The following is an 8,988-nucleotide window of genomic DNA, read 5'->3' on the forward strand; positions in this document are numbered from 1 at the left end:
ACTCATGAAGATGAGGAGGTATTTAGGAAGGCAAGGGTGTGACAGGATTCCTAGCAGTGAGAATGGCACATGCAAAGGCCCTGAGGTAGACGGGAACCCAGCACCTTCAGAGCAGTTCCTGAAGATTATTGAATAGATGAACTAGGTGTATGGGGTCCAGAAACTTTGCCTGTTTTGCATACCGCCATAACTCCAGCATCTAGGATAGTGCCTGGAACACAGTAGGTGCTCAATAAATGCTTGATGCCATGTCAATGACCATTCTGCCCTCCACTCTCACATTCCCAGGTTCCAGCCACTCCTCATCCGTCCTGAGGGACTCACGGTCCACATTCTCCAGCTCCAGGACCTGTTGCGGGGTCTGGCCCGGGTGACCCCCACAGCCCGCAGCACCATGGCTCCAAGGCAAGGGCAGGCCTGGGGCATGGAGGGGGCCGGGCCACTCGCTTGCGACCTGCATGTTCAGAGGCAGAGAGCAATGGGTCGTCTGCCCAGCCTTGAAATGATTCAGAGACCCCACCTGTGCCCACCGTGCCACCCCCCCCCACCCCGCTGAACAGCCAGGGCCGAGGAGGAGGGAAAACCTCACCCGGACTTGAGTCTCTGCCAGAGTCCTCCCCGGGTTGAGCCTGGGGCGGGCCGCCTGGCCCACCGCAGCCCCCAGCTCCAGCCTCTTGTGGGCTCAGAGCCACTTCTAATTATACAGCCCCCAAAGCCACTGGGGCCTGCTCTCCGGGCAAAAATATCCCAAGCCTTTCATGTGGCTGAGAGGCCCAGGCTGCAGCTCCATCACAGCACAGGCCTGGCCTTCAGAGGGACACCCATGGAGCAGAGGCCTCCAGTCGGGGGCTCCAAGGAGGCAGAGTGTGTGTGAAACCTCCCCGGCCTCAGTTTCCCCATCTGTAAATGAGACATGTTCTTTTATTCCCTAGCTCTTTCCCAAGTGTCTCCATGTGCCAGGAACTGTGCCGGGCCCAGAGAGAGCTGCGAATGAGACAGATGCTGATGCACCTCCGCTCGGGCTGTTCCCTCTGCCTGAAGTGCTGCCCTCCACGGGCCCCCGTGCCTGACCCACCTGCACATCTTGTAGCTCAGTCATCACCACCTCCACGAAGCCCTCCCTGAACCCCAGCCTCTGCGGAGGGAGATCAGCAGCTTTTTCTATGCTCCTGCACCCCCGGTTCCCTGCCTAGAGTACACTGGCCTGTAAAAACCTGTTTCCATGTGCCTCTAGACTGTCAGCTTCTCTGGTCCAGAACGAGGGCTTTTTCTGTCACTGTATCCCCAGCACCAGTGCCTGGCACACAGTAGGTGTTCAGTAAATGCCCCTCCACTGGCTGAATGACTCTAGTCCAACCCGACCATGTTATAGATGGGGAAACTGAGGCCCAGGGAGGGGATTCACTGACATAATTTTGCTCTGTCTCAGGGAGCTCCTATCAGGGGAGACAGCTGAGAAGCAAGTCCGCTGGCAATTCAGAAAGACAACCTAACACTGCAAAATGCTATCAAGGAGATAAAAAGGCCGAGGAGACAGGAAATAGCTTGGGAAGGGGCAGGGGCAGGTGTCCGGGCAGCTATTTTAGCAATTGTGGTCTGCGCTGGCTTCCTGGAAGAGGTATCAGCACTTACATCTGAGGATAAGAGGAATCAAGCACTCAGGGAGCAGGAGGAACAGCTTCCCGGGCCAAGGAAACAAACAGCACATGCAAAGGCCCTGTGGTGGAAAAGGGCTTGGCACGAGGCCTCTTCCAGGGAATCCAGACGGGGTGTTGATCGGTTCTCACCAAGGAGTCATTCGAGCTTGGAAATTGAGAGACCTGCCTTCTTCGCTCCTGGCTCTGCCCCTCATGCACTGTGTGACCTGGGCCTCAGTTTCCCTTCCTGCACCAGGAAGGGTCAGTGGAGGCTCCTCCAACCTCTCTCGCTCTGTGATTCTAAGTGAATTTCCCACTTGTTTGCCCACCCCAGCGAACAACCTACCACCACGGGGGGAGAAAAATATCACAGCCACTTTGGAAAACAGTCTGGTGGGTTTTATCAAGTTAACCATGTGCTTGCCAGATGAGAGAAGAAGCAAGCTCTTCTTCTCTCGGTATTTCCCCAAGAGAAATGAAAACACACATTCACACGAAGACAAAAATGTCCATAGTCGTTTTATCCGTAATAGCAAAAAAACCTGGCAACTACCCAAATGTCCACCAACAGGAGAATGGATGAACAGACTGTGGTCCATGCAGTGGACACTTTCCCCCAGTGGAAGGAAAAGATGGGAGGTGGACAATTTGGATGAATCTCATAGACACACCAAGCAAAAGAAATGGACCCAGTCGAACACAGACTGGGTGATTCCATTTACAGGAAGTTCTAGAACAAAGGCAAAACTAAGCTATGGGGACAGAAGTCAGAAAAGCAGTTACCCTTGGGGGGTGTACACTGGAAAGAGACACAAAGGAAACTTCTGGGGCTGCAGAGGTACAATGTCTGGGTGGCAGTTATGTGGGCACGTGCACACAGAAAAATCAAGCTGCGCACTTCAGGTGGTCGTGCTTTACGTAGGTTATGACTCAAAGTTTTCTTTAAAAATTAAGAACACTGCATCTCTCTCTTTTTTGTTGGGCGGGGGTGGGGGGGACACCAGAGCCGGTAGGATCCTTGGCTTCCCGTGGCCATGGTGGCCTGGCCAGCTGCACGCTGCCTTGTAAACATTTACATTCCCCAGGGCCCTGTGCAAGGAGCAGCTCCGCGAACCCCACATGGGAGCCATCTCGGAGGGCAGGAATGTAAACACGCACCACCGGCTGCAGACCTGGCCTTGCTGTCCTGCTCTGCCAGCTGCCCACGGGGTGCCCTAGGGCGGGCACTGCCCAGGAGCCCCCGCTGCCCAGCCCCACCCTCCATCACGAGCAGGAATTGAGATGATTCTTCTGAACTGCCTTTGCAGCACCGTTGGAACTGGGTTGAGGGAGCTGCCTGTCTTTGAGCAGAGGGGCAAAGTGGGGAGGGCTTGGAGCTGGACTTCAGGGCCCCTAAGTCACTCAAACAGTACATCATCTCATGTGTCTCCTGCTCTCTGTCCCCTCACTTTACACTGAGGTCGTCTGTCCCGTCTTCCCTCTCTCCCATCTTTCCTCTTCTCCCCTCCTTCTTTCTTCTTTCCTATCCTCCCCTTCTCTTTCTTCCTTCTCTCTCTCTCTCTCTCTCTCTCTCTCTCAGCAAATCCTTACTGAGCACATACTATGTGCCAGACACTTTCCAAGCACTGGGGCTACAGCAGAGAACAACACAGATGAAAATCCCTGTCCTCACAGAGCTTGCATTCTAGTGGGACTGGAAAATGATTAAAAAGATAACTTGGTAATTATATACAGTATGGAAGATGCTGGTAAGGGGTATGGAGGAAAATAAAGCAGGGAAAGGCTGATGTTCAAGCAAAGACCTGAAGGATGTGAGAGAGTGAGTCAGGGAGATGATCAGAGGAAGAGTGGTCCAGGCAGAGGGAAGAGCAAGTGCAAAGGTCCTGAGGTAGGGGGCGCCTGGCATTTTCAAGGCGTGGAAAAGAAGTGTCCGATGAAGCTGGAGCAGAGTGAGCGAGCGAAGAGAGAGTAGGAGGAAGTGAGGTCAGAGGGCACCAGGTCCAGATCGGGCCCCTGCATTTGCAGGGGCTTTGGCTCTATGAGTGAAGGCCAACCATGGTTCCCCATGTGTGTGAAAGCCTCTCCTCCCCCTGCATCAATCCCCTCTCCTCTTTATCCCCGATGCCACACGCACACACATACACACACACACGTACCCTTTCTCTTGAGGACCCTCCCCAAGAGAGGGCTCTGGGTCCCACCTCTGGGGAGGGGAAGGGGCTCCACATAAAGCCCCAGCTCGCCCCTGGCCACTGGCTTCTGACTCAGCTGGGACCAGAAACTTGGCTCCCGGGGCTCCCTAATGAACCACCTCTCCTGGCAGCTGCCACGAGTCAGCCATCTGCACCTGAGCCCAGGGACAGCCTGACAGAGAAGGTCTTCCACACCCCCCAGATCCATCCACCAGGAGGGACAGGGCCACATGGGGGTGACAGCAAGGAGGCAAAACACACCTAGAGGGAGCTGAGACCACCTGCCCTTCAGGGACCTCTGGGTTCTGCTGCTTCAGAGCTGGGTGACCTTGGGCTAAGTCATCCCACCACTCTGGGCCTCAGTTCCCTCATCTGTAAAATGGGGGTAATAGTAACACTCACTTCCTTGGGTTACTGTGAGTATGCAATGAGCCTTGGTACCTGGCACTAAATACATACACTAATAATAACAACAGCAACACAGGTGGCACCTCGGACTGACAGTCTTCCTCACAGCCCTGGACAGCAGCGAATACAGAGGCCTGGCATACCGCAGGTGCTCCATACGTTTCCTGGATGGAAAAGGGCAGAGCAGTTACCCACCCCCGCCCTCACCCACCAGCAGGTCAGCCGGCGAGGAGGCCCCCGTCCTTGGAGGGGTGAGCCCGGAGGCCCAGGCGGGCTACCGCTCCCGCTGCCCTGCTGCCGGGGCCCCTGAGTGCGTGTCGCGGATTGATCTCTCCTGGGTAGGGTCCGACCTCCCCGGGGCACACGCAGGCGCTGGCCATGGGGGAAGGGCCCCCGACAGCTGGAAACATCTGGTTTGAATTGTCGGTTGGAAGCACCAACCAGGCAGCCAAGGAATTTGTGAGCTAATTTTAGGCCAAAAGACGGCGAGCTCAACAGGGCGGGAGTTGCTAGGCAAACCACAGGGGCTGGGGGGACAGGCCTGGGGGGGACGTGGAGGCCCCACAGTTCCCCTCAGAGGGTCCACGCCTGCCCCATAGCCAGGGACTATCCCTCCAGGGTGTGCCCCAGCTGGGCCCCTGCAGTGTGCCAGCCATGTCAGAGCCGTACGAATAGCAAGGACTGGTCTCCCCATTTCTCAGGTGTGCAAGCTAAGGCTCCAAGAGGTTAGAGTTGCCCAACGTCCAGCAACTTGTAAACAGCAGAGCAGGGATTCGAGCCCAGCCTGCCTGACTCTGAGCCTCAAACCTAAGGCTCCCTTGATTTCCGCCTTTGGCGCTTAGATTTTTGCCAGGCACATGGCCTTGCTTCCATTCTCACACCCTCACCAACCTTCCTTTCTCATTTGTTCATTCGGTAAATGTTTCCTGAACCCCTACTGTGTGCCAGGCTCTGTGCAGTGAAAAGGAGAGAGTGAACGTGAGGGACAGAGGCCCCCGCCCTTGCACAGCAAAAGTCCATATATCAATAACGTCTCTCCAGATGGTCATCTGTACCTGGAAGGGGAAAATGGGGTTGTCCTCAAGAAAAACTGGGGGCAGGGCTGCAGAGAGGGCCCCTCTGAAGAGGTGACATTCAAGCTGAGACGTAAAGGATAAGAAGATGCCAGTCACACAGACATCTGGGAAGAGGATACCAGGCAGAGGAATAGCAAGTGCAAAGGTCCTGGGGCAGGAGCATATGAGGAAGAAAGAACAAGAAGTCTCATGGGGCCGGGGCAGAGTGAGAATGAGAGGTGACAGTTTTCTTGCACTCATCCAGCCAACACGTTTGTCAATAGGTGATATGGGGGTCCAAGCAGGGCAGGAGTCGTGTTCCAGAAGCTTCAACTGGTGGAATTAGGTATCCCACTGTCCTACAGATTCATTTGTATCCAGTGATTTGCTGAGGGGCCACTGAAACTCTGGGGGAAATCCCTTGAAGCCTGTCCCTCTAGGGGGCCTAGAGGCCAGACACAAGGCAGAACAACAGGGTCTCCTGGAAGGGCTTCCCCAAGGGAGGGGGCAGCCCAGAAGCAGTGCTGAGACAGGAGAGGACCTTGATTCATCTGCCCATGCCCCACCCCCCAGCAGGGTTCATGTGCCCGGGAAAGAGACTAGTCTTTGCCCCTTTGGTTCTCCAGTCTCCTGCCCTGGGCCTGTTCCTCTCTCCTTCTTTCCTAGGAAAAGCAGTTCCAAGGCTGTCCCCCTGCCAGGCTCAGCGACAGCATCCTTATTTTGCCAGCCTCAGGCATGGGGCACTGGCTCTGCGGGCCCCCCAAGTGGCAAGAGCCTGGGCAGCTAGGGCTACAGCTTTCCAGCCACCAAAAGGACGCTCAACAACCAAGTTCATGGCCACACAGAGGCCCCTCTGGGTTTCCAAAACCTTCTGAGAAGGGGAGCTCCGTGGGGCTCTCACTGTCGAGCGGGAAAAGCAAGGTTTCTCCACCTCAGCACCACTGACATTCAGACAAGACACTTCTTTGCTGTGTGGGGCTGTCCTGTGCACTGCAGGATGTTTAGCAGGGTCCCTGACCACCTGCTAGATGCCAGCAATGTTCCCCCAAGTAGCGACAATCAAAAGTATCTCCAGACATTGCCAGATGTCCCCTGGGGTGGCAAAGTCGCCCCCAGGTGAGGACCACAAGCTCAGAGCCTTCCTGTGTGGGCATTAATAGCTAAAGAACGATGGCTTTACTCACTAGCTGGGGAGACCTGGGACCCCCAGACTTCCTAAACACTTACGGTTTTGTTCTGTCCACTGAAAGGTATTAGGAAAACACAGAAAAGTCGAAAGAAGCAAATAAAATTCACCTATAATCCCACACTCGATGGCTAATCTCTCAATAATTTGGTGTACTTCCTTCCAGTCTTTTTTCTGCATTTTATAATCCTAATAGCTATGGCTTATGGAGCACTTACCCCATCCCAGGCATCGGGTAAGGCTTGGCTGAGTGGCAGGTGGGGGTGGGATATGGAGGGAGGGTCTGGGGATCCTTTGCCCAGATCAGCTGCCAGATGAACCACCCGCAGGGCTGGCAGCCCCCCCCTCCAAAGGGATAAGGGACTGGAGTAAATTTAGCATGCCACCTCCTGACCCCCATATCCTGTCTACCCTCCTTCCTTCCCTGCACCAGAGCTGAAGTCAGCAGAGTCTGGTTTCTTAGCAGTGCAACCTGCTAGAGCCAATGGTCCAGCTTTCTGAACCTCAGCTTCCCTAGCAGTAAAGTGGGATAATAATTGTCCCAACATCACAGGTTGTTGTGAGGCCTGAATACGATCAGGCTGATAAAGCATTTGGCGTGGGGCTGGGCATGGACTGAGTGCCCAGTAAATTCCAGCTCCTTGCCCCAGCCATCTCTCTCTGTCCTGGGTTCCAGCTCTGCTGTGTCCTTGCTCTCTGCAAGCTGGGTTCGGCTTTATCACTCTCCCAAGTCCCAATGCCTTCCCTCAGCTACCAGGAGACACAAAGGGTGACTGACAGGGGACTTCCAGATGTCAGGACAGGTCAGCAGGGGTGGGAGTTTGGGGCATGGGATTCCCCCAGAACCCCGCTGTGATCTCAAGGATAGCGTAACTTAGTGGTAAGAACGTAGCTTTCTAATTCAGGCCTGGGTTCCAACCTCAGATCCTCATGTAAGACCTGGGACAGGTGACTTCACCTCTCTGAGCCTCAGTTTCCTCTTCTGTAAAATGGGGGAGAATCCTAGTTCCTCCTTCCTAGGCTGTTTGAGGGGATCCATGGAGATGTGGCAGATTTTCATGCTCAGTGGATGGATGGGGAGATTCAGGGGGTGATGTTCAAGGGCAAGGGGAGGTCTGAACAAGGGAAAGGACACACTGAGATGCAGGAGCCAGCCTATACCAGTTTCTGAGAGCCAGCTGTCAAATTTTCAGAATTTTGTGAGTCAGTTGTTTCACAGTTAAATTACATTATATTAAAAACCAAGGTCCTCAATACTCAAAACTCATCACTTCCTCATGATTTTACTACATCCTACTATTACCTACCCTGTTGGCATTATTTACCTTTTTGTATCATCTACCATATAAATGGTTGGTTTCTCAAAATCAGCCATGGGAGCATTTACAGCAAGGAAATTGGCAAGCACTGCAAATCATACCTTGGGCACCAATCCACCCAAGGAGCCAGTTGTTAAATATATACCAGCACCCTACTGGGTTTGGAGCTGGGTCCTGTTTGAACCATCCCTCCTTCATCCTCAGAGACTGGACCAAGGGAGCTCCAGGCTGCCATTGGCTCCAAGAGCTGGTGGCGGGCGCCCCCTGGTGGCTGCTTCAAGCACCCACCATCCCTGCTGCTGACAAATCCTGCACCTTGAAGAGAGGGAGGCAGAGGGGTGGTCCTCTTCCAGTAGAGATGGAGAACCAACGTCCTGGAACAGAGGCGCTCAGGGAGCCCTCAGGGGAACGTGGAGACCTGCTCCCTGCCCAGACGGACGGGGAAGCAAGACCCCAGAGGGACTGCCCAAATGTGCCCCCAAGTCCTTCAGCCTCTGGGTCCCCACCGCCGTGATGTGGAGCTCCCACCCTGACTTTTCTGATCACTGCCAAAGGCGAAGTGAACTCCTGTTGTTCCCTTAGGAACCGGCCTTCTGCAGGGTCAGCTGTTCCCGCCCACGGTAGATAACCCTCTCCACCAGCGCCCCTGCCAAAGCACCTTGAGCACAACTTCCTGTGTATCACACTTGTTCTAGAGGTTCAGGGGTGGGGTGGGGGAGGGTAGAAGAAGACAATTCTCCGCTCCCTGATTCTGTCCCCCACGGCCCTGCTGCCTTTCGTGTTCCTCCTGCCTTTCCCCAGTCTCTCCTGTTCCCCCAACCCGTCTCTCTGAGCTGCAGCCAATACCCCTCAGATTCAACATTTTCTCTGAACTCTCTCTCTGTAGGTAATGCCCTGGAGTGGAGGGGTCCTGCATTCCCAAAGAGGCCCCTGGAGGTATTTTTCTAGAAGAGAAAAAGTCCCCTGAGATGAATGTTTTAGAAGGTAGAAGTGAGTGTGTGTGTGTGTGTGTGTGTGTGTGTGTGTGTGTGTGTGTTGTCCTTCTCCCTGTACAAAAATGACTAAAAGGCGTTGGGAAGCAAAAATCAAGAGTTTGAATCCCAGCTCAGGCACTGTCAGGAAGTAAGCCAGGCTCTTCACTTCTCTTAAGCCTTTGGCTCCCTGATCTGACCCTCAGGGTCCACGTGGGTT

The sequence above is a fragment of the Balaenoptera borealis genome (assembly GCF_965194805.1).
Source record: "Balaenoptera borealis genome assembly, chromosome: 14".
NCBI classification, from domain to species: domain Eukaryota; kingdom Metazoa; phylum Chordata; class Mammalia; order Artiodactyla; family Balaenopteridae; genus Balaenoptera; species Balaenoptera borealis.